This window comes from Triticum aestivum, chromosome 2B (genome assembly GCF_018294505.1).
Source record: "Triticum aestivum cultivar Chinese Spring chromosome 2B, IWGSC CS RefSeq v2.1, whole genome shotgun sequence".
Classification (NCBI taxonomy): Eukaryota; Viridiplantae; Streptophyta; class Magnoliopsida; order Poales; family Poaceae; genus Triticum; species Triticum aestivum.
Window position 1 is genome coordinate 431,234,898 of NC_057798.1, and position 26,627 is coordinate 431,261,524.

Consider the following 26,627-nt stretch of genomic DNA (forward strand, 5'->3'; position numbering starts at 1 on the left):
CGACTACATCAACATCGTTGAGCAGTTGCTTGCCGGAGACAAGTACAAGGTGGTCGGCATCGACCTCCAGTACACCGCCGGTCATCCCGAGATACATCAGGAGGTTGTCGTCGCCCAGTTGTGCATGCGCCATCATATCCTCATCTACCACTACAGCATGGCCAGAGAGCCTTGCGACTGTTTCAATAGGTTTGTCAACAGCACCGACTACAAGTTCGCCACCGTGGAAACCACTGATGATGTAAAAGCACTCAGTGTTACGGGCTTGGCCTGCCAGAACCTTGTCGAAATCCGTGACCACTACAAGGTATGGGGCAGCACGAAGAAGGACTCCCTGGTCGAACTCGCCTCGGCCATCATCGACCCCTACTACGAAAAGATGAAGCAGGATGCCCAGAGAACAAATCCCGTATCCTGGCACAGGGCCTGGATGCAACGACTGGATGAACCTCACCTCAGGTTTGCCGCCAAGAGCGTGTACACATGCTACGAGATGCACAGGCGGATCGTTGACATGAGGAAGTGCCTCGTTACCCAAATCGACGAGCCCGGATCGAGCCACAAGCAGAGCAAGCGTCACAAGAAGTAGATGATGATCAGATGATCGTTTATGCTAGTTAATCATGCATGTAATATATAGTTTACTTTATTGGTGTGTGGAAGTGTCATGTGTGTAGTAGCCACCAATGAAATTATGCATGTAATAGTTTACTTTGGTGTGTGCAAATGCCATGGTTGTAGTAGCCACCTATGTAATTGGATGTTTAATTTGGTTATGCAACCATGTCCTTATAAGTGTGTGTGTGTTTCTGTGTGTGTGTGTGTGTCTCTCTCTCTCTCAATCTATCTATCTCTCTCTCTCTCTATATATATATATATATATGTGTGTGTGTGTGTGTGTGTGTGTGTGTTGTTCTGTATGCAATCCATCGCACAACACACACGTCATATTAGCAGCAACCGTTTGTGTTATTATTGGTCTTCGCACACATTTCTGATTAAAGACCTGTTTGCCGCGTATCACACACATCTTGTTATATTGAACCATTTATGTTCTCTTGTCTCAACACAAACAATTCATCCGAGTGAACTGCATGCTATATATCGCACACACCTTGACTTGGCTGACTATTTCTTTTGTGTTGCCTAATCACAAACAGTTCATCCTAGTGAACCGTAAGCTATGTATCGCGCACGCCTTCATTTGGCTGCCCGTTTCTTTTGTTACTCCTCATCACAAACAGTTAATTAAACTGAACCGTATGTCCTGCATCGCACACGCAACTAAAATCTGAACCATGTTTGATGCATCCGTCATTGCAAACGTTTTGCACATTTTTGACGGTTTTCTTACACCATCGTTTGCGATTATTGCATTACACACATTTTCTCAAAGGGTCTCTGATCATAGTGTCGCGTTAGCAGCATCCTGCAGTAGTGTCTTCATCCACTCTGTCACTCTCATCATCACAGGCTTCCTTCTCTCGACCCCTGGAGGGTTTTTCTTGGTTCCAAAAGGGATTGCCGGGGCGATTCACTTCACCGCCTCGGCCCTTATCGCCAGCAATATTCTGACCCTTTTCCTTATCACGCTTCTCATATTATGCTCCCTGTCTCTTGACTAACTGCTCAATCTGATAGCATTCTTGAAGGTCGTGGCCTTTGGTCCGATGGATCTTGCAGTACGGCCCATCACCCTTCCTGGCCTTCTCGACAGCCACAGCTTCCCGGCAATCAGCGCACACAACAGTCTCCTTGCCAGGGACCTCAGCCTTGGCGATCTTGCCGGTACTGGGGGTGCCTGATCCTTCAACAGTCATTACTGCCTTATCCCTCCGCTTCTTACTGCGCATCTTGCTCTTCTATTGACTGGTTGATTCATCATCATCCTGTGAATCAACATTGATGCAATCTTCCTCTCCGGGCAACTTCCTTCCCTCCTCCATCTAGGCACACTTATCCACTAGGGTGTATAGCTCCTTCACAGTCTTGGGAAATTGCATGTTCATCTTAGAACGAATCCGGCGGTTGCACACACTAGACTGGAAGGCACTATCACAGCTACTGGATGGATATTTGGAATATTTCTATGAACTTTGTTGAATATCTATAAATACTTACGGAGGGTTTCTCCTTCCTTTTGTTGGAGAAGTTGCAGATCGCTGGGTCGGCCCGGCTCCTGGCGGCCACCGGTGAAGGCACCAATGAACTCATGGCACAGGTCTGCCCATGACGAAATGGAGTTCTCCGGCAGGTGCATCAGCCAAGACCTCACATTGGACTTGAGGGCCAAAGGGAAGTAGTTGGCGAACACCTTTTCATCTCTTCCCCCAGCAGCTTGAACAGCGATGGTGTAGATGCTCAGGAACTCTGCCGGGTTCAGCCTCCCGTCGTACTTCTCAGGTATCTCTGGCTTGAACGTGTGAAAGGATGGCCAACGAACTTGCCGCAGCTCACGGGTAAAGGCAGGGTAGCCAACCTCGAAAGGTAGGGGGCCGCCAATACCGAGCGCGATCTCACCAACGTCAGGGCTGTCGCACCCGTCGGTCTAGAGGAGGTCGCCGTGGCGCTTCTCAACGACGCGCGCGTCTCCTCTCCGCCTCTCCTCTGGGGTTCGTTGTTGGCCTAGACGTGCTCGAGGGTCAGAGGAGGCCATCGACACATCGTCGGGGTCTTGATTTGGCTGCGCTCGAGCTGGCTGTCGTGGTGGGGACAACACCATGGGGACGACTCCCTCCATACGGGAAGCAGCATCAGCCGCTGCCGGTGCTTGGGGAGGCCATGGTGGGTCAGCTTGTCATGAGCCCTCGGCTTCGACGAAACGGAGCAGACTTTGGATGGTGGCACGCCATTTGTCCATCTGCTCGGCCGCCGGGTGAAACGTCAGCAGCAGCTGAGCCCATGCCATGGCCTCTGAGGCTGTACTTGTCATGGCTGAAGATGAAGTCGATCGCGCCGTCGCTCGGCTCCTGACGGAGCCAGCGGCAGCACTGCACCCCCGATGTTGCAGTGCAACCACCTGGATGACAGGGTGGTGCGGCGAAGGCGCTCGAGGGCCAGTGGCTTCGTTGGGTGCAACAGCTTGGTCGATTCGCCCGGGGTAAAGTGCACGCGTAGCGGTCGCGCCCGTGGCAGGGGCGACCAGAGGGCGGCGATTCGCCCCAGACCGAGCGCCATCACTGCGGCTGTGCATGTCAGCGAGCGGAGCGTGGCCATCAAGGTGTTGCTGATGCTACTCTCCTCTGGCGCCTCCTGCTCCTGCGTCGGCCACGGGGGAAGTGGTGGCGGTGCCGCCCGCTTCGACCACATCCCCAACAGCGTTCACGTCCTCGCACGTCTTCGTGCCCCCCGCAGCGTTGGAGGCTGCGGGCGGTGGAGCCTTTGAGGTGGACAGATGAGCCGAAGAAGCTGGTTTCTTCTTGGGCTCCATGGTCGATGGCGTCGTCGAAGATGTAGATGGCGATGAAGGTGACGCACTACTCACGCCTCCAGGTTCGTGCAAGCGATCCCCCTACCTGGTGCACCAAAGATGTCACGGGAAACCACGACCACCTATGGGACAAGGACGGCTCCTTGCTGGTTCGGCAAGGGGGAGTCGCGTTGCACAAATAGCAGACGAACATGAGGCAGCACGGCAGAAATCATACAGGCAATTTTCCAAGGTTCGGGTCACCGCGAGGAGTAAAACCCTACTCCTGCTTTGGTGGATTGATGGTGGAAATGTGGTGGTGGGGCGTAGTACACTTGCCCGGCAAGGGTTGCCTCAGGGCGACAGCGACTACTTGCGTGTGGGGGTGTGAGTTATCCAACCCTCCAACCTTGAGAACCCCTTCTACCATTGCCATGGGCCTCCTTTTATAGGTTAAGGGGTTACCACAGTGGCAAATCAGTCATTAGACACTGATAAGATAGCAAATAGTGCTATCATACCTAACTCTGCAGGCTGACAGGGTGCATTTAATGCACCACTTAACGTCACGCTGTTGGTTGCCCGACAAGGCTTGCCGAGCTATCTCACCAGCTCCACACCTGTTCGTCTGACACGTCATAGGACGGGTGTCATCCGTGGGTTTTCTTGGTAAAAAGGGGCTGCCATGTGGCGAATGGCTGCCACATAATCACTTTGCGGCTTGACACCACACTGATCGACAATGTGAGTCGTGGTGGAGTGGTCGGTGAGGTGATTTGGCCTTCACAAGTCCTGGCAGGCCCTGCCGGGACGCCTTGGTCATCTTCTCCTAGGGGTGGCCTCACCCCTTGCCGTGCTCGTCTACCCGACAAAGGAGGCCTCTCTCTTGATGATGTCTTGTTCTCTGGCTTGGCCTTGGTCCCTTTGATCTTTTGGTTGGTCCTTTGAATCTCTTGGTTTCTCATACTCTGTCTTGGGTTGGTGCTTCAATCTTGATCTTGCGCCTGTGCACGGGAAACAGACCCAGGGTTTGTTGCACCGACAGTTACACTCGAGCAAGAAAATAGCTTATTGAAGGGAATTATAGAGAAAGGTGTTTACAAGAGCCATGCCGGAAGTAAGCAATTTGAGGAAATTGTACGCAAGCAAGGAAGGCACCGGAAGAATCAAGGTGTTGGTTTTGAACGAAAGTTCAATGCCAATGGAGTTGAGTGGGAAGAAGATCAATACCCCAAGATGAAGTTTGTTCCTCAACAATAGAAGTATGATCCTACTTCCTTCAAGGGAACACAAGCTCAATACGATCTTCCACCACAAGACCACAAGCTAAAAGGCAAGGACAAGCTTCAAGAGCAGATTGATGCATTTGAAGAAGCTCCAAAGACCTTGGTCAAGTGGGTTCCCAAGACTACTTCAAGTTCTACTTCATCAAGTACATCTACAACCCCAAGGATTCCCATCAAGTTGATGTGGATCCTGAAGAAGAAGAACTAGAGAGTTATTGAGGGTGACTCTGCCAACATACTTCACTCATATTCATATTGGCAAGGACAAGTGCATTCAACTTCCACATCTTGCACTAGTTCAAGGAGTCACAAACCCTCTTGTTAGTAAGTCAAGGGACAAGGTAATCTAATGCTTTCATGGACATCATCATATGTGTACTTCACTCTATGTCTATAGATATCCTCGTTTGTTCCTTGTGGGACTAACCCACGTAGGTATTGAAAGTGCAACTCACTCCAACGGATTGCTCCAAATGATCTACATCAACTTTGAGCATCCACATCTTCAACATATACATGAAGTCATCATCGACAAAACCCAAGGTTAGTTTATCCCTCTAAAAAGGGATATCACATCTAGGGGGAGCTTTACTCTAAGAATTGAGCTAAAGCAACTCTAATGGTGTGAACACAACAATGCTTTATGTAAAAGTGGAAACCCCACTTGTGCTTAAACGATGAGTATAGCCTATGATCAACTGTCCTCATTTGATTCCTAAGTCAATATACTCATATATAGATGACCTAGTCATCACCAATTGCTTGATAGATGCTAGAGTATTTGTGCATGCTTTGCCACATATTTCATTTGCTCTCTTATAGCGTGAGCATGTTGGTTGCATAATTTTCTCCATTCGAGAACATCCATTTGTTGCTTTGATTGTTTGCCTTTTTCTTTCTGCCAAATGGATGGACAAGAGTGCCTAAGTACTCCCTCTAGCTATCTATGCTTTTCTCATCTCAAACTCTATTCATGCCACATCACAAAGTTTGATCAAGTCATATTCGAACCCTCTGGGTGAGGAGCACTCGGAGCCACCGATTCATCATAGACTTAAACTTCCAAAACCTCTTAGTACATTTTGGTATGACCGATTCATTCCATTTGGTCAAACCGAGTTCATTAAGTTGATCTAGGTTTTAATCTCGGTGCAACCGATTTGAACTGTTTGGTCTCACCGAGTTGCAGCAACCGCTTGCGATTCTGCATCTTGGTACCACCGAGTTTTTCCACTCGGTCACACCGACAGGGTCTTGATATATATACCCACGGGCCGAAAATTTGGAAATTTCTCCAAACCCTTCGCCCGCGCCTGTCCAGCTCTGCCGACTCGTGGTCTCCAGATCGTCTCTGCCATCGCGAGTGACCTCCTGCCGCTGGTCTCCGCCGCCATCAGCGGGAATCTTCACCACCGTTGTCGACGTAGCGAGTTCACTGCCGAGTTAGGGTATGAACTCGACCCCTTATGCAATCTTTACTTCCGATTCTTGCACTAAGGTCAATGCCATCATTCTTGCCACGTCTGAGATACTTCTATCCAACCAAAACTTCCTTTAGATTAGTTTTGATCCAAAAACTTAGGGTTAGGTTTCCGCCGAACTCATCTCGGACCTACCGATTTGGAGAATTTGGTCTCACCGATTTGGCCTAGGCCATTGCACATGTATTTTTTGGTCTAACCAAAATATACAGATCAGTGTGAATGACTTCATTTCTAAGTGAAACCCTAGCAATCTCAAAGTCACTGAACTGTGTCTCGATCTGACTAATTTCACATGTTTAGACTCTAAAGTTGCTTCGGTGTCACCGAGTTTGTCATATTAGTAGCTCTGAAATGATTTCTGTAGAAAAATGAAACTAAGTTTTTGAATCATTTGTTTTGCAAAATGTCTGCACTTTGTGATGCTCATCCACTCTATCTCAACCTATCTATTCATAGGGTCAGCTTTCAGTGTCATCCATGTCAGACAACAGTGATAGCCAGAACAGATCTGAGGAGCAGGCCAACCTGAGTGAGGGCACTAGTCCCTCAAACAACAGTTATGATGATGTGAGCAGAAGCACTCCTAGCAACCTCCCTAAGGCTACAACCAGGCAGAGGATGAAGAAAACTTCCGGCTCGGAAGATGAAGACTTTGTGGTTGATGAGGAAGTCACCTCAAAGAAGAAAGTTGTCAAGAAGGAGTTTGGCACTGCTGCCACAACCAAGCCTGGTCTGAACAAGAAGGCACCTGCTAGGAGAATCCCCATGTCTAAATCCAGAGCCTCAACACAGGAAACAATTAAGCTCACCCTTGAGCCAAAGGAAAAGGAGGCTGCTGAGGGCAAGAAAAGAAAGGAAAGGGTCAAGAAGCCCATGGCCAGAGTGATTGGTTGACCATCTATGGTCAGGGAATCTGATGATGACGAGGAGGAAGAGCCTATTGCACCTCCTGCCAAGACCCAGAAGCTGATGGGGGATGCCATCAAGTCAGGGGCTACTCCATCTAAGCCCAAGACTGCCCCCAAGGCTGCTACTGCTACACAAGCTTCTAAGCCAACAACACCCAAGAGATCTACAAGGAACATCCTAGCTGCTGAGAAGAACAAGGCCCCAATGCCTGAAGTTGAAGAACAAGAATAAGCCCAAGTGCTCAGGAAGCTCAAACCAAAGATTCTAGATCATGATGATACACATCCAGTTGCAGAAAACATGAAGCTGAGGACAGATGCAGGTCTCAGGCTATGGAGACAGATAGGCCCATATGCCACCAGGAGAAGGACTGTTGTGGATTACAGGTTCAAGGAGCAGCAGGACTTCTATGAGACAGTACTTCTGGACAAGAAGCCCATTGTTAGTGACATGAGATGGGTTGATTGGACATATATTGACAACAATGCTGATTATTTCCCAGGAGTGCATGACAACTTCAGATTGCCTAGAGTTGATAAGTTTGTTGGTCAGAAACTCACAAAATGGAATGATGAGATGGTGATGCAATTCTATTCCACTGCACATTTTTACCCAGATGAAAAAATTGTCTGGATGACTGAGGGTACAAGGTACCAATCTTCTATTGTTGAGTGGGCCAAGCTGATCAATGCCCGTGAAGAACATGAAGATGACACAGATGTATATGCCAAGCCTAGGACAGGACACAACTCCATGGCACACATGTACACGGAGATTCCTGATGCTGCCTTGGAGACTCACAAATTTGGCTCAATATACTATCTGCTGTCAGGGCTGCCCACTATCAACACCATTCCGAGATTTACATTGTTGCCCAAGTCTGGAGATGACAGAATGATCAGAGGGCATTCAATCAACTTGATGCATATGTTTGATGTGCTAGAGAAGTTCAAGGTGATGACCTTGATTGCAGAGACAGTCAAGAGGACTGCTGCTGACCAGAAGAGATCATGTGGCTATGCTCCACACATTTAGATGCTCATCAACTCCAAGATGGGCACATGCACATATCTGTTGGACAAGGAGCACCTTCCCCTGAGGTTTGATTTTGAGGACAATGAGATTGTCATGGATGCATCACAACCTACATCAGTAGAGGCTCAGGAGAAGAGGGATAAAGCAAAGGCAGAGAAGGCAACACATTCTTCAAAGATCACAGATGCCTCAGCTATACATCTCAAGACCAAGCAGGATCAGCTCAGCTATCTACTTGAAACCACAGTGAGAATTGAGAAAGGATTGGCAACCCTGACTCAAAACCAAGAAAGTCTTGAGAGGATCATTGATACAAAGTTTTATGATCTAGACTTGAAGGTCATAGAGATTCAGACTACAGTTGATCAACTCCAAGAAGAAGCAGAGGAGAGAAGAGGGAGAGCTACCACTAATGCGTTTCAGAGGGTGCCAAAGCACAAAGGTCTACAGCTATGTCAACCAGTGACACTAGAGCTACCACTTCAGCACCTGCAGCCACTGCCCCAGTTGCCCCTCCAGTTGCAACTCCACTAGCTCCACACACCTCCTCATATGCTTTTCCTACAGGACTCCTCTCCACGCCACCTTCGCACACCGGAGCTCCCAGAGATCGTGCTTAGAGAGCCGGATAGCACTATGCATTTTCAAGCTTTTTGGTAACTTGTTGCCAAAGGGGGAGAAAGTGCATAGATCATAGGCTGAGAGAGAGAGAGAGAGTGTTTTGCTGTTTTTGTCTCTCTTGCTAAATTTTGCTTGCTTGTTTGGTTGCTACATTACTCGTGCTTGTGTGTGAGATACTCCTATGATCATGTGTTTGACCATATTATGCTTTAATGTGTGCTTGAATGATGATATCTTATCACTTATGTATGATCAATCATATTTTGCCTTGGTGATGAGTGCATGCTATTTATATTCTATCATTTTGAGCGCTCCACCAAGATGTATGTGACATGGAAGAGTAACCCATGATCCCAATCGATTGTGCATTTGCATTCAAAAGTAAATTTTAAATAACGCACAAATTTAGGGGGAGCTCTTGCTTATCACATACTTCTCAAAGAGACGATGTACTTCATTTATGTTATCATTTGTCGAAGCTTTGATCTATATGTTGTCATCAATTACCAAAAAGGGGGAGATTGAAAGTGCAACTAATCCCTAGGTTGTTTTGGTAATTCATAACAACATATAGCTCATTGAACTAATATCCACTCAAGTTAAATGTTTCAGAAAGTTCAATGTTTGATATGGCATGGACAAGAGATGTGGACCCCTCAAAATGCTATGGACACATATTGGCAAAAGCTCAAGACTCTTCATTTTCATTTTAGTGATCCAAGATCACATTGAGTCCATAGGAAAAGCCAATACTATTAAAAGAGGATGAGGTGTTGCTTAATGGTCTACTTGCTCAAAATGCTCAGTGATATGCTCCAAAAGCCCTCAACCACTTTCTCATTTCCACGTATGTCCTAAACCTAAAGTCAAACTCGGCCCCACCGATTTGATCTATCCGGCGCCACCAAGTTCACTTGACATAGCCATAGCCAGAAACCCTAATCAGTTCAGTCTCACCAATAGGGATCTTGGTCTCACCGAGATGGGATTGCAAACTCTCTGTTTCCCTTCGTAACATTTCGGTCTTACCGAGATAAGCGATCGGTCCCACCGAGTTCGCAATGCAAACTCTCTGTTTCCTTTTCCTAGTGAGCGATCGGTCCCACCGAGTTTGCTTGACCAAGTCTCTGTTAGCTCATTGTTGAAATCGGTCTCACCGAGTTCATGTGATCAGTCTCACCGAGATGAGGTCTTGCCCCAACCCTAGTGCATTGGTCCCACCTAGTTGATATTGTCGGTCCCACTGAAAACCCTAATGTTCACATTTTGAACTAGATCGGTCCCATCGAGTTTCACTATTCGGTCTCACCGAGTTTGGTCAATTGTGTGTAAGAGTTTGATTTTGTGTGGAGGCTATATATATCCCTCCACCCCCTTCTCCATTTCAGAGAGAGCCATCAGAACGTGCCCACACTTCCACTACTCATTTTTTGAAAGAGAACCACCTACTCATGTGTTGAGACCAAGGCATTCCAATCCCACCACAAGAATCTTGATCTCTAGCCTTCCCCAAGTTGCTTTCCACTCAAATCATCTTTCCACCATATCCAAATATGTGTGAGAGAGTTGAGTGTTGGGAGACTATCATTTGAAGCACAAGATCAAGGAGTTCATCATCAACACACCATCTATTATGTTTTGTAGAGTGGTGTCTCCTAGATTGGTTAGGTGTCACTTGGGAGCCTCCGCCAAGATTGTGAAGTTGAACCAAGGGGTTTGTAAGGGCAAGGAGATCGCCTACTTCGTGAAGATCTACCCAAGTGAGGCAAGTCTTTCATGGGCGATGGCCATGGTGGGATAGAAAATGCTGCTTCTTCATGGACCCTTCATGGGTGGATCCCTCCATCAACTCGTGCAACCGTTACCATTCATGTGTTGAAGTCTCCATCAACATGGATGTATGATAGAACCACCTGTCGGAACCATGCCAAAAATCTCCATGTTTACATTGCGTTTGCTAACTCCAAACTCCTCCCTTTTACCTTCATATACAATGACTTACACTCTGCTGCTATACTCTTAGAATTGCATGTGTAGATTGATTGCTTGACTTGTGTTAAGTTACTAAAATCGGCCAAGACTTAAAACTGGGAAAAGGCTAGATTTTTATTTGGTCAAGTAGTCTAATCACCCCCCTCTAGACATACTTTCGATCCTACACTCGACGAACTCCTGTCCGTGATATGGTCCATCCGCACCACTGCGACCAAGCCCACAGGCGAGACCCCGTTCTTCCTTGTCTACGGAGCTGAGGCGATCCTCCCTCACGAGGTCAGGCATCGCTCCCCGCGGGTCCTTGCATTCGACGTGGCACATCAGGACACTTCGCGAGGGATGGACCTCGTGTTGGGGGAGGAACGCTACAGCCAAGCATCGCTCCAAGCTGCGAGGTACTAGCAGGCGCTGCGGCGATACCACTGCTGTAGCATCCATTCCAGGACCCTCTAGGTGGGTGACCTTGTCCTGAGGCGGGTGCTCTCGAGGGAAGGGCTTCACAAGCTCTCCCCCATGTGGGAGGGCCCGTTCAGTGTTGCCTGCGTCTCCAGGCCTGGCGCCACGCGCCTGGAGATGCTGGACGGGGTCCCATCCAAAATGCCTGGAACATCTAGCAGCTCCAGAAGTTCTACCCATAAAGAAGGCTCCACGCTTGTGAAGGTCTCCGCTCATGACACTCTCACATAATAAAGAGATGGGGTTGTTGTCGGTGTCAAATCCGGCATATCTCGTAGTAGGGGTCCTAAGCTAGGCGTCTTGGAGCGATGGTAACACTGACACAGGGTTTTACCCAGGTTCGGGCTCTCTCGAAGAGATAATACCCTACATCCTGCTTTTGATTGTATTCTTATGGGTTTAGTACAGAGTACATGTATCTACCACGAGATTGTTCTAATGAATATTAGATCATCTATTGACTAGCCTAGCCTCGGTTTATATAACACACCAGAGGTCTAGGGTTTTAGGAGAGTCCTTGGCTTGAGCGCCAAGTCTTGTGGAGTCTTCCTTGTATGTGGCATGGGCTACCTGAAGTGGCCCATTAGTGAACCGCCATGGGGGTCCTCGGCCTGACCCACAAGTCGGGAGATGACGTGATGAGTACCCCCTAGTCCAGGACACCGTCAGTAGCCCCCTGAACCGGTCTTCAAGTTGGGGACGCTCCTTGATTCTTCTGAACTGTTCTTTATCTTCGGTCGTCGGTCTTGAAAACTGGTTCAACAAATCTTCTCATCTTTGATCTTGAGGATCGCTAAAGTGAATCCGAAGAGTTTACACGTCGGGTATCCGAGGAGCCCCTTTAAGTTTTCGGCCTTTATCAATGCTTTGTTATTTTTATGCCACACCTTGGGTTTGAAGTTGTTCCCGTGCGACAGTGTCCTCTTGTGTCCGAGCTCCAATGCCGGACTGCATCTGAAGTATCCTCTTGCAGCCGAACTCCAACACCGGACTGCATCCGAGCTCCAATGCCAGACTGTATCCGCTCTCCAACGCCGGACTATATCTGAGGTGTCATACATCACCTTGGTTTGAAAATTTTGAAGGAGTTCTGCCAAGCTTAATGCTAGAAATGCCCTTTATGGAGCCAGCCATTTGTATCCGAGCTTTATGCCAGACAACATCCTAGGTGGTGTACCACCTTGGTCTTAGGCTGATTGTTTGCGGATTTTATTTTATTTGCTGACGAGATATATAGCCAGTAGCCCTCAAGGTGCGTGTTGGCCTAAAATACGAGATGCACCTTAGAGGAGATAGTGGTCGGTGGACGGGCCCTTGAGACAGGGTTTTGAGAAGTCACCGTAATATATTAGCTTGATGCCGGATAAGTCCCGGTTGGTACCTATTGTTGTCTGAAGACGCTTTTGCCCATAGTTCGGTCAAGCCGAACACTGAGCACTTTGAATTTTCTGCATTGAATAGGCAATGCAATAGCCCCCGAGACACTGATCCGGTGGCAACACCAGATCAGGGGATTGATGTGCCCCTTTAATATTAGTAAATAATGAGCCCGAAGCCCAATAGCCCCTGAGCCTTAATGTGGGCACGGGTGGCCGAATTAAGGATCGATATCCGGAGTAAAATCACAAATTATGTGTAATGATTCTATGTATCCAAGTACTCTACATCTTCAATGCTCGGATCCGCATTTGTGCAAAATTTTGTTGACCTACCATCAGCTTCAACCTCCTGGGCCAATAGCCGAGGAGTGTTTGTCCTACTTTATAAAGCCTTTATGAGGGCAAAGATTTAAAACAAACAAGGCAATCCGGCCATACGGTTTTATAAACAAAGGTATGCAAAGAGAATGTTATATTACTATTTAATGTAAGAAACATCTTCCAAAGAAAATAGTCCCACTATCGGTTCCTTTCTTTGGGTTGTCATGCCGACCATGATCATGAAACCTCACCTCCGATCAATGCGGGAGAAAAATATTAAGGATTTAGTTTGGGAAAGTTCCCCAACTATGTGGTCTTTAGCGAACCCAAATTTTCACTTCCGTCGTTACCGACCAATTATATCCTTTAAGATCGCTAGCTTTCGGCTTCACCCAGCCTGAGGTACTAACTCGGATGACCCGGTAGTAACAATCACAGAGGTCCTCCCTTTACTGCCTAGCCGAACAATCGGGAACGTAGCGGTAAGCACATGAGCCAGGCAACCCAGCTTGGCCAAAATCTTAAGTCAAATTGATGCATATTTATGGCTTTATAACAATGATTACGGAAGGCAGCGCTTGTATACTGAAAGCAAATGTTGATGATATGTTTATTTTGACTCAGTTGTGACCATTTATCAGTTGAAAGTGGCCCATCGTCGGCTTCCACCCCTTTGTAGATGCTACATAGGGTGTTTCCGCAATAACAAAACAACCCTTAGCCGACATCTCAGTGCCCGAAGGCGGTTGTGTTAGCGGAAACGGGGCAATCAGATATGCGGGCTTTATAACTTTCACTTAGTCATATAGATTAAAGTTGGGAGGCCAGTTACTAGCCCCCGGTTAGTGTTCGGCGACAACCGAGGTCAAGCCGTAAACACTTCGGCCAATGTTATGAACTACCTATCATCTAACACAGGGCGACCTATATTGATCTTATAGTTTAACACAGTCATCGGATCGCTGACCAGTTTGCGCTTATTGTGACATTCAGAATTCGGCTTTCTCCATTGAGGCACTTTAACCACCGGAGCTGGAAGCACAATCGCAGTGGTTCTCCCTTTGCACACCTAGCCGAACAAAGCGGAACATAGGAGGCAAGCATAGGAGCCGGGCAACCCAACTATTGACCAAAGACACAATTCGAAACCGATGCATATAAAGCAGTATCCGAGATTGTTTTGCCGAGGAGTCCATGGAGTACCTTGGCTTTTGGTGGGTTCGGCTCTAGCCACATCGCCTCTTTGATATTGCTAAAGCTTTAAGGGTGTCTGGCGTTGCATTGTGAGACTTATGCTGGAAACACACAAATAAGTTAAAAGTGCCATAGGCTTGGAAAACCAAAAAACTTCAGTAAAAACTTTACGCCCGAACTAAATCAAGTTTTTGGTGCCAATCCAAAAATTGGTCTTAAAATTTTTTGTGCTTCTGTCGTGCTTTAACATGACACATCCGATCTTTAGACTTCAAGTAGGTCAACATCGGCTTCAATCTCCTTATCTCGAAGGCGGAGTGCTTCTCTGACACAAGTTTAGCAAAGTAAACTCGAGCGGCTTTAGAGAGAAGCCAGGCTATCCAGCTATTGACCATACACTCGAGTTGAAAAAGGAGCGGTAAAAAAGACTTTGCAACGACTAAGAAGAAAACACTTATTAAAAAATGGCTCATATAACTTTAAGAGCCCCCAATTAACATGGGTAGAGGGAGTTTCTTTTGACAAACAATGTATGTGAGCATGGTCGAACCGAACACAAATTAAAAAATTTAAACTTTAAGCATGAAAGCGACTATTCCGATGCGGACGCGAACATAGCCGCAGCGGACGCGAACATAGGCCGTACTACAATTTGGTCGGCGTAGGCGGGATGACGACATCGGCACGCTGAGGTGACCGTGTGACACAATCAAATTAGATTACTTGCACATATAAAATAGTGCAAGCCAAATAATGATAATGAAAAAAAAATCCTTTGTAAAATTAATTTACGCAAAGTAAAATATGGCCTATGTGCCGAAGATCTGATGAGTTGGAGTTCTCCGGGAAATTTGATCAGGACATGCCGATGCCCTCGCGGCGAGTGATGTGACGAACAAGTTGCCATGGAACTTGGACCATCGAGGCGATGATGCAAGCCAATAGGCACTGGATGGTGGTCCTAGCACGATCGCTATTAATTTTCCTGCATACATAAAGCAGTGCAGGAGGAAAATAAAATAAACAATCCTTTATATAATTTGTTTATGCAAAAATAAATAATTTAAAAAATATGGCCTAAGCGCTAAGGTTGGCACGACGAAGTGGCAGTGCGGAGAGGCTGGCGCAAGGACGCACGCCGAAGTGATGACGCGACTTGGTCGGCACGGGAGAGACGACAACGTTGGTTCGCGAAGGTGGCAACATGGCGCAGTCGAGGTCGATTCAATGTCGACCATCGGCGATGGACAATGAAGGCATGACGAAATCCCAACTCGCATAACAGTATAGATTCCAAACGCGGTATTCATCAGACCACGAACAGAAAATAGGTTGGACCATCACGTTGGCTATACTCCGACCTTCACATACAAAAGACAATACAAACAACAGGGAATATATTGGCACAAGAAATTTGCACGGTAAAGATTGAGCAATAGGAACAATATCACCTACTTTTATTTTTGGCGTGTGCGTAGCTTGGTCTTCACAAGAAAGTACTAGTAAAGTAGTAGTACGTCTTCTGGTATTCATCGACAACGTGGAATAGTTAGTACTACTAGTTTTGATCAACTAAATCTTGAAGACCGTGCTGCAAACTGATCATTGACCAGGTTAGTACTTCGGCATATGGAAGCAACAAAAATTGCTACCGGTGGACGATAGCGCCCACCAATGCATAGATTTTTTTTGAACGAGCAAAGATGCCTGAGGCGCCAAATTTTCATTCATCATCTTGAAAGCAATTTACATAACTGATTACATGCCCTTGCAATTGTACTTTTTCAATGGCTTCTAGCAAAGGACATTTCATAAGAACATGAACATGATTAGTACAGCTGAATCTATTACTAGAAGTCTCTACCATGACATGTTCATTTGCCATCTTAGTAGAGTAGTGAGCTTCTATATTCTGGTCCGTAGGAACATGATATACCTTTACATGGATATTCTCTATTAAAGCACAAAAATCAGCAAGTATACTTCTTATTTGCCAATGTCCTGGCTCATTCCTTGGAGATCTTGCAGCTGCTGCTCTTCCTAGTGTGATGTTATCTGTTAAAATAGTTGCATCTAGAATATTCAACCTGTATAGAATCATCGCTGCCAACTTGAGACCATATGCTTCTGCTTGAAGTGCTGAAGTAGCTTGTGCAACAATTGCAGAAATCTTAGGTCTTATTCTGCAACCATTCTGGGAGACCTGCATGTAATCCAAGACCCGCTTTAGTGTTGGAAGCTTTTCTCATAGAATTTTGTGGCTGCCAAGAAGCATCTATAAAAAATATATTTTCTTCTGATAGTTTGGAGATATAAATTGTATTCCCTTGCATATAGTTGTTCCCTTCATATGCGCTAGCTTTCTACTGATGCACCTGCATTTCCTTGTTCATCTTTATTTGGGTTTCTATTTCCAAACTGTTCATTATTGCTTGGGCTGCATGAAAAACCTGTATAGGAGAACTTTCCTTCCTTTGAAAAAGTTTGTCATTTCTACATTTCCAGAGACACCACATAAATGTAAAAATATTAATTAAAGTAGCATGTGGATGATTAGAATTTACAAGATTAAGAAGAATTATTGAGATGGAATTTGAGTTCTCCAAAAGTTGATCGGTTCTAATAAACCAAGGCCTAGCAAACCAAGCTGCTCTAGCAAATGTGCAATTGAAAAGAATATGCAACTCATCTTCTTGTACTCCACATCTTGCACACAATTTACTGATGTGTTTTGAATATTTACCCATTCTTTTACCTGTGGGAAGGGCTCTTCTTATTAGTCTCCAAGCAAAAGTATGTATCCTGGGAGCTATATCCTTTGCTTTCCAGATCTGCTTGAGTATAAGTTTTTCATCAGTTGAGATAGTTCTAGGCTGCGGTTCTCCTTGCTCCTGCATAACTTGAAGGCATAATCTATAAGCACTTTTAGAGGAGAATTTTCCCGTAGGAGTTAGTTTCCAACAAAGAAGATCTTCACCCTCCGATTGAATAATAGGCATTTGCTTTATAACTTGTGTAGTTTCAGGAACAAAGAGAGTGTCAATGAGGTTATCATTCCACATTTTCTGATTAGGAAGCCAAAGATCTTTGACAAAAGCAGGATAAACAAATTCTCTCGGTTGGATAATCAGATTTTCATAAATATCTTGCCAGGAATTATACCAAGGAGAACTCCAGACAGAAATATTGCCAGAAACGAGTTGGTAAAAAGAGTTATTGAGCAACATAGGCCTGACTTTGAGAACATCATCCCAAAAAGCAGATTTAGGAATACTAGGGCTAGCTTTCCAGAATGAAGTATCAGGAAAATATTTTGATTGGAGAACTTTGGAGATGTGGCTGTTAGGATTATCAACAATCCTCCAAGCTGCAGACAGAATCAAACTTCTGTTAGTAGCTTGCATGTTCTTGATCTCTAACCCTCCTTCATTCTTTGGAGAACAAATGTCCTTCCAAGCTCTAAGGCAAAGGGACTTAGCATTGGTCTCCTCTCTCACCCCTGTCCACCAAAACTTCCTAATGATTGCTGTGAGTTTTGAAAGAAATTTCTTGGGAAAAAGAATATTAGACATGTAGTAGACATGGATAGAAGCAAAGACATAATTAATGAGAGTCAATCTAGCCGCATGAGAGAGTTTATTAGCCTTATAACTTGGAAGTTTAGCCTTGAATTTATCTATGACAAAGCTGTAGGCTGTGGATCTGTCTTTAGAAGGAAGAATGAGAGGGTGCCCAAGATGGATGAATTTGTGATCTATTTTTGAGACTGAAAAAATGTCCCGAATAGATCGTTCAGTGTTGTTATCCACCCCTCTGCTAAAAAGAATTCCAGATTTATTCCAATTAGGGATTTGACCTGAGGTAGCACAGAAAGATTGGATGAGTTGATTCATGGTGATTGCTTCTTGAATGGTAGCCTGACCACAAACCAAAAGATCATCTGCAAACATAAGTGAATGGATGGAGGGGCAGTTTGGACCAAGCGAGATACTTGACAAGTGATTGGAGAACATAGCTTCTTGTAAAGAGATCAAAAGTTCATTAATGGCAAGGATAAAAAGATATGGCGACAGAGGATAACCTTGCCTAATTCCTCTGCTACTTCTGAACTTCGCATATGATTGCCCATTAATGATAACCGAGAAAACAGGAGTTGCAATACAAGGATGAATTAAATTAATAAAATGTTTCGGCAACCCTTTACGTGCTAGAGCAGAGCATATGAAGTTCCATTCCAAAGGATCAAAGGCTTTAGCTAGATCAATCTTAAGCATGAAAGCGGGAGTTTTCCAAGAGGCAAGATTAAAAGAGTGAGAAATCTCTTGGGCTATGATTATGTTATTACTGATTCTCCTACCCTCGATGAAAGCTTGCTGAGATGGGTGGAAATAATCAATGAGATGTGGCTTAAGTCTATTAGCCAAAGATTTAGCAATAATTTTGTACACTACATTGCAAAGGCTAATAGGCCTGAAGTCGGCGGGAGTAACACAAACAAGTTTCTTTGGAATTAAGACAATGTTGGTATTGTTAATATTGGTAGGCATAATACCAGTCTCATAGAATTGCCTTACCAGAGCAACAACATCATCTCCTATCCATTCCCAAGCAGCTTGGTAGAATGCCACATTTAGTCCATCCGGCCCTGGAGATTCTTCATTTGCATAAGAATTTGCCAAATCTCTTGCTTATCTGGAATGCTATTGGTGAAATCATGTTGATATATTTCTGGTTGCACTTCTATGCAAGGCCTTCTATGATCTGCATTGTTAGTTTGGAAAATGTGTTTAAAGTAATCCACAAAAATGTGAGAAATTTTATCAGGATTGAAGTGAGTGACATTATTATTATCTATAATGGAGAAAATCTGATTTTTCCTCCTTCTCTTGAGGACTGCATGATGAAAATAGCTAGTATTCCTGTCTCCTTTTGTTGCCCAATGCTTTTTGGCCCTCTGCATGTAGAATTCTATAAGTCTGGTTAAGTTTTCTTCATACCTTTCAACAAGGGATGCCTCTAAATTATGATCTCGATCCTGAGCTGGTTTCATTTGAATATTCTTTATCTGATCTTCTAGTGCATTAAGCTCCTGATTGATCGGCTTCTTCTTTTTGCACCATTGCTTGAGTGATCCCGCAAGATGGTTGATCCTAGCATAAAAGGGCCTATTAGAAGTATTAGCCCAAATGGATTTAGCATAAGCATTAAAATCCTTCTCCATAAGCCACTAATTTTCAAACTTAAATGTTTGAAGAGGTTTGCAAAATTTGCCTTCAGTAGAGATAAGAATTGGTGCATGGTCACTAACAGTAATTGGCAGATTGTACACATTTGTGACAGGATGAATAGCAAACCATTCAGCATTTACTAAGCATCGATCAAGGCGCTCATAAATAGGATTAAAAGAGAATCTCTTATTCATCCAAGTATAAGCAGGACCACTAAAGCCTAAATCAAAGAGACCACAAGCTTTGACAAGATTTCGAAAAGCATTCATACGATTGATATTCACATGCGGGGAGCTTCTGTCCATATCATACAAGATGTTGTTCATGTCTCCCATACAAACTACAGGCTTGTTGGCATTATCATACACAAAAGATGCCACAAGGTCCCAAATCTGGTTAGTTTGGCGATGGTAAGGATCACCATATATGCAAACTAGAGCAAAATTCTCCTTAGTAGCTATGCTAACTACAGTAGCTAAGATGACATGAAAATCAGAAATATGTACTTGCACTTGAATATCATCACGCCACATCAGCTAGAGTCCTCCCGAACGACGCTTGGAAGGAACTACAACACTATTAGCTATGTCAAAACGTTGATTCAAATCAGCAAGAATATATTTAGAAGTTTTAACCTCTGAGACAAAAGTCACCTGAGCATTTGTGGCATGGATTAGTCTAACCAGGTAACTCATTTTGTTGCTGCCCTATACCTCGGCAGTTCCAAGCTATCATCCTCATGGCACCCGTGGCGCCTTGTGGGATGGCGCCATAGCCCCATCAACATCCATACCTACACAAGTGGCTTTCTGAAGAGTCAGCAGATCATCAGTACCATCCTCACCAGCTTGCGGTTGATCTTGAACTTGGACTGTATGTTCAGTGCCCCCATAGCCATAGTTAACATCCACTCCCAAATATTTGTCATTGACAACACGAGAAGGCAAGAAATCACTGTATAGAGAGCCGAGAGAACCAACACTAACTATTGTTGACGGGGAGCGAACTGGTCCAGGGTCATAGTTCTCTCTTTCAAGTGATTCCACTCTTGCCAGTGATCTACTGCTGCGAGTAGGATAAGGCATGCTAGTTTTTTCCAGAATTGATCTCTTATTTTGATGCATATCAATCCTATAATCCATTTTCTTGGAGTAAGCATAGCGATTCCTAATGGGACCGCCAGAACTAGGTACTTGAATCCTTTGATCATCTGAGATGATACCTTCACTTCTGGTAATTGGTATAGCATCCCATCCTGAAGCTCGACTTCGATATTCCTGTTCTTGATTGCTTCCATAAGCCGAATTCTCTCCTAACACACATGTTTTGTTTTGTTCACAGCCAGGATTCGAGACTTCTGTATCTTCGTTAACAATGAAGGCAACAGCTACTCTACCCTTAGTTGCTCCTTTGGCAGTAGTATCCTCAGTTACTCCTCTAGCAGTTGTAGCAACAATCGGAGCCACTTCTTGTTGATTTGTGGCAGTACAATGGCTAGCTTGGTTTGATTGATCCGCTGATCTTTCTTCATCTGCTATTTTTCCAAGTCCCGATGGGATCTATATCAATGAAGCATGAGCACCACCAGAGAAGAATTGCAATGACAAAGCTTGAGTATTCCCATCAGATGCATGCTTTTTGCTAGCCGGGGTCTCTTGGGCACTGATTGTATGTGATGTTCTCTTAGATGCTAGGACCGGGGATGTGTTTACATAAGGGATACTATTTTTCTTGCTTGAAATTAGTTCCCGACCTGGCAGATCAGTATGAATGTGCTGCCATGAGATACTCAAGGAAATAGCTGGGTCTTCTATATTCATAGCCTTATTAATTTGATGTGTTCTTACTGCTTGAGTAGAAGTATTTCCAGATTCCTGCTGATTTTTCTCTGGCCCTTGTTGTAGAGTTGTCATGCACTGTCTCTCTTCCATGTTAATTCTTTGCAGAGACATGTTTGGAGGCATTGTTGTACTGTGCAGGTGTTCTCCATGTAAATTTCTGGCTAATGTTCCACCACTATGATTTGTTTGGCCAACATCAATTCATCCGGGTGGATGAACAGTGCCTCGTTCCATTCCGAGCTGCTGAATTATGGATCCTGGGAGCATCGATTTTTCTATAATACTGAATTCTCCTGTATTTTGCAACATCATTTGCTCCTTTCCTCTTGAATGCCATCTTGAGTTCCTTGGGCTGCCATTTGAACTTTCAAAATTTCCTTTGCTTGATGTTTTCATTGTTCCCTTTTCTTTGTTAAACATCTGCTGGAACCGACTAAGAACTGATAGAGTTTCCTTCCTTGGTTGTAATGCTGACTTAGGAATCTGACTTGAATCTATGAGCCATTCACCAAATGTACTAAAAGGAATATCATTGACTGGCTTCCTATTCTTGGCTCTCTCTCTCTCTCTCTCTCTCTCTCTCTTATTAGATGATTCCTGTAGGTACAATGTTGAATAGTATGGAACATAATTCCACAAAACAGACATATCCTCCATATTTTCTCATAGTGTAGAAACACTGTAGTTGTGGATTTATCAGGCAAGGTGAGACTGATCTTATCTACAACCTGTTGCTCCACTTTTAATTTTGCCTTACCCCAAATATATTCTGCCCTTGAGAATATCATCTTATTATGCAAAGGATGAAACTCTGATGGCTCACCAACTGTATGAAGAATGTCTTGCAGAAGTTGTAGCGATCTTGCTTCTCGGGGAATCCCATAGGCTCTGATGGTAGCATATATGTATTCAAATTTGTTATCTTCTTTAGTCTTGCTATCATCATCTGGATCCACCCACTCCAGAAGAAATTATCTGATCCCATCATCCATGGCTGGCGTGTGAATACAAACATCATATCTTCTTTGGGTGCTAAAATATGCCATGAAGAGGTGAGTGGAGACCTGAGATATTGCATAAAAATGCTGCCTCCAAGCTCTGCCCATGGCTTGATTGATTGTATGCTCTGAAGTCATCCATGGAGAGCCTCCGATACATGCTACTTTCATTAGTAGCATGAACTTCTCCTGTATTTCCTGATTCTGCTCCACATGGCTTGCCTGCAGGCTGCGAATCCTTGGCGCCGATAGACTCATAGCTTGCATGTTGAGGGCCAGATCCGGTACTCCTTCAGTTCCATGAATCTGCATCTGGAGATTGCTTTCCTCCTGATTCTCTTTCTCCTCTTGAATGGACGGAATCCGATTAAGATCCAATATGGGGGAGAGAGGGGGCTCCTCCATGTCAGATCTGAATCACTAAGATAAACTAACGAAGGATGACTAGGAAAGGATGAATGGATTGCTTGGAATAGGAATCAATCTAAGAGAAGGGGATTGGGATTTCATTTTTGGTGGAATGAGAGAAGGGAATGTGCGAAAACGCTAGAACGGCATGTCGCCATTCTCCACTCTGGGTTTCTCTCGAAGCCTCTTCTATCTCACTCGCCGCCCACCAATGCATAGAATTAAAGAAAGGAAAAAAGCATATGGAAGGAAAAAAGAAAAAGGGAAGAAATTCCCCAGGATCGCCGCTGCCCGATCGGAAGAGTCCTTGACTCAATGGTACTATCCGTCCTCAGCCTGCACTCCTCTGGACCGGCGCCGAGCATGATGCCCGCATGCAGCACCCAAACAATCTCGGATGTGCTCATCATTACGATCAGCCGCCGCCGTCTACTGATCACTGGACAGTAGTAAAACGCCATATGCTGCATACGAGCATGCCGCAATACAAAATTGTTTGGACCTTGATCTCACCTAAATCTGTGAACCAAGTTTGCAAACCGGAAATAAAAAATTCCCACAAAAACTTGTATGGACCAGATTTGATTGAAAAAATATCACCTGATCATTGATTTCAACTTCCCTCGAACCATCACGATCACCTAGCAGACTCTCAATGAAAGCACCAATGTCAGTGTTAAATCCGACATATCTCGTAGTAGGGGTCCTAAGATAGGCGTCTTGTAGTGATGGTAACATGGACATAGGGTTTAACCAGGTTCGGTCTCTCTCTCGAAGAGATATACCGTACATCCTACTTTTGATTGTATTCATATGGGTGTAGTACAGAGTACATGTATCTACCACGAGATTGTTCTAATTAATATTAGATCATCTACTGACTAGCCTGGCCTCGGTTTATATAACACACTAGAGGCCTAGGGTTTTAGGAGAGTCCTTGTGATGCGGAGCAACCCACGTTCATCCCCATGTACACTCCGACTACTCTCCAAGCCCCAAGGATACATAAGCTGAGACCTCGAGCTTACGCCATTGGACCTAAGGTGAATTTGCTCCTTTCTGAATCTTCCCTTTCCGCATGTAAGTCAGGGATGCTAGTTCAAGCGTGGACCTTGTGCATACTCAGGTACACCCGAGGAGACCATGGAGAACCCAAGGACCAAGGCCAAGCATGTGCGGAAGCAAAGGAAGGAGAAGGAAGAAGAGCCAGCTGCTACAGGCCCCGGACATCCGGCCCCAGCCCGGACATCCGGCCTGAGCCCCGGAAATCCGGCGCCCATCACAGAACGCACCTGAAGCTGAACCCCGTCAGCCTGACCATCCGGCCAGAGGCCTGGACATCCGGCTCTTCCCGAGCTGCCGGACATCCGTCCCCCAGCCCGGACATCCGGACCCCACCTATCCAGAGAGCTCCGAGACAGGCCACTCCATCCCGGACATCCGGCCCGCTAGCCCGGACAACCGGCACCTTGCGAAGGCCCGGATGTCCGGCACCTCGCGTAGGCCCGGACATCCGGCCCGATGCCCGGACATCCGGCCTCCCCTGCCTGCGTGCAGCGCATCTGGGCCGAGGCCTATGTACCCCTTCGCCCCTTAGACTATATATACTCCCCCTCCACCTACGTTTTAGGGTCAACAAAGGATTAGCTCATTTGAGATAGACCTTTGCTCATCCATACAGATCTCCTCCTCGTGAGAGACCGCGGCCTCTTCGGAGAAGATCCACCATGGATTCAAGACCCCTTTATGGGAAGATCCCTCGTGGATTCAAGACCTCCTCTCGAAGATGAGCTACCGCCACTTGTATCGTCCTTTGTTGGATTTGGACCGTGAATCTCTTTGTGTTCCTTGGATCTAGCACATGTGTGATCATATTCGTGTTGGTTGAGTGTTTCTCTCGTCCCCCCCCCCCCCCCCGTGATTTCCCTCGTGTTCTTCCGCGCGTTCTTCGTGTTCCTCGTAGGGATCCTCTCCAAACGTGAAAGATCGGCCCCTAGGGTTCCGCCCTGCATCATCTTGGATCAGAGCAAGGTTGATCACGTTTTTGGAGCCCCTACCCTTTGTTTTCTAGCTTGATTTTGTTGATTTCGTCCTAAATCTGAAAATCCCCACCAAAAATAGCCCCAATTGTTTTTTGTGATTTGTTGGTTTGATGATGTTTTGTTGATTTTGATCCATGGATTTTCTTGGTTTCGAGTGGATCTAGCATCTCCCCAAGTTTCCCACTTTCCATCCACAAAATCTCTCTAATTTTGCCCCCAAAATCATCAATTTCCGCTCCAAAATCGAGTTCCTCGAGTTCATCCTCGGATTTGGAGCCCGAACATCTGGCTCGACCCCCGGACATCCGGCCATCCCAGAAATCTGGCCAATAGCCCTGACATCTGGCTCCTAGAGTGCATTTTCGCGCAAGTTTCTGGACATCAGGTCCCGGACATCCGGCCAAACCCCAGATGTCTGCCCGCTGTCATTTCAGCCTACGGTGTTTCACCGTTTTGACCATAACTTTCACATCCGGAATCCAATTTTCACGTTCTTTAGCTCGTTGAGTAGCTATTGACATCCTCTATCCCTCTAGATAGGTTCCATCACCATTTGACACCATCAAATTTTTGAAAATTTGGCAAGTTTGCCTAGGCCCTCCACCATATCATCTGCATAGCCACCACCGATCACCGCAACCTAACCATTTGCGATCCATATAGCGTTAGTGGTTGCTCGAGTAGTGATTTGAGTCTCCTAAGGTGTTTCGGCTACTTAGGGACGATTGCTTCTTCATCAACCACCACCACCATTTCCGCATAACCTTGCCCACCATACACTGCCGACAACTCAACTTAACCCAATATTGTTTGAGTTGAGGCTTGTGTCTCCTAAGGTGTTTCAGCTACTTAGGGACGACAACTTCATCTCCGGCACGTGTATAGCCCATCATTCCACTTCCGCATTGCCAAGTGCAAACCACCACCGCTTGCCGCTACCACCATTTTGACATTTGACGTTTGAGATTTTGAGTTCGCGGTTTTTCCGTTTCCTAAGGTGTTTCGGCTACTTAGGGACGAGTCTCCATCATCTTGGTTTCTACATCAAGAACACCGCTACTCATCATCGTCGGACGGTAACCTCCATATCATCTTGGTATCGTGGTATCCCTCCATTGTATATTCCCCTTGCCATTGCATTGTTAACCCCTAGCCCATTTTGCGTTACTTGCCTACCGAGACTAGCCATTTGAGTATTGCCGGCAATGTTACTTGTGCACATTAGTGATCTATATTTCCCATAGCATACATACCATATCATCATGGTGCATATATTGCTATCATATCTTGTGTTACAAGTTTGTTCCTGCATATACACAATTGCTATCTTGGTTTGTGCATTGTGCAAAATTGGCCATACAAAAAAAAGAGAATAAGCTTTTAAGCAAAAGAAAAAGAGCAAAGAGCTTGTAAGCAAGTGCCATAGCATCATACCATATTGCATATAAGATTGTCATATCCGATCATCTTGGATCATCTTGAGAGAAACACCGGGAACCATACATACATAGCATACTTGGGATAGAAGTTTATCCATTTTGCATCTTATAGGTTGTGCACAAGTGTCGTATCCGCCTATTGAGCAATCGTGCTAGCGTCTCTCTTGAGTTGTGCAACACGAGCGTTTTCCATGGATTCCACATTTTGTGCTCATTCCTTGGTTGCATGACCCCATTTATCTATCCGTGTGTGCGTTTCCGTGTACCTTTCATTGCTATTGGTCTACTTGTTTCGCTTGCAAATTTGTGAATCTCTTTCAACATTATTGACTCTTGCTAACATTTTGCATCAATTTTTTGTGCCACTATCCTCACCGAGCTCCACCCAAAGCCTTACTTGTGTAGGTGTGAGAACCGACAAGAATTGGTACCAATTGTGCTATTTCCTTGTTACACATTTGAGTGATCATCGATCCATCTTCAATATTGGTCAAGGTACATTTGGTATAGTTCTTCTCTTTCTCCCACTCATATTTGCTCGAGTCTTGTGATGGATAGGCAAGGCATTTCCTCTCTGGTCTA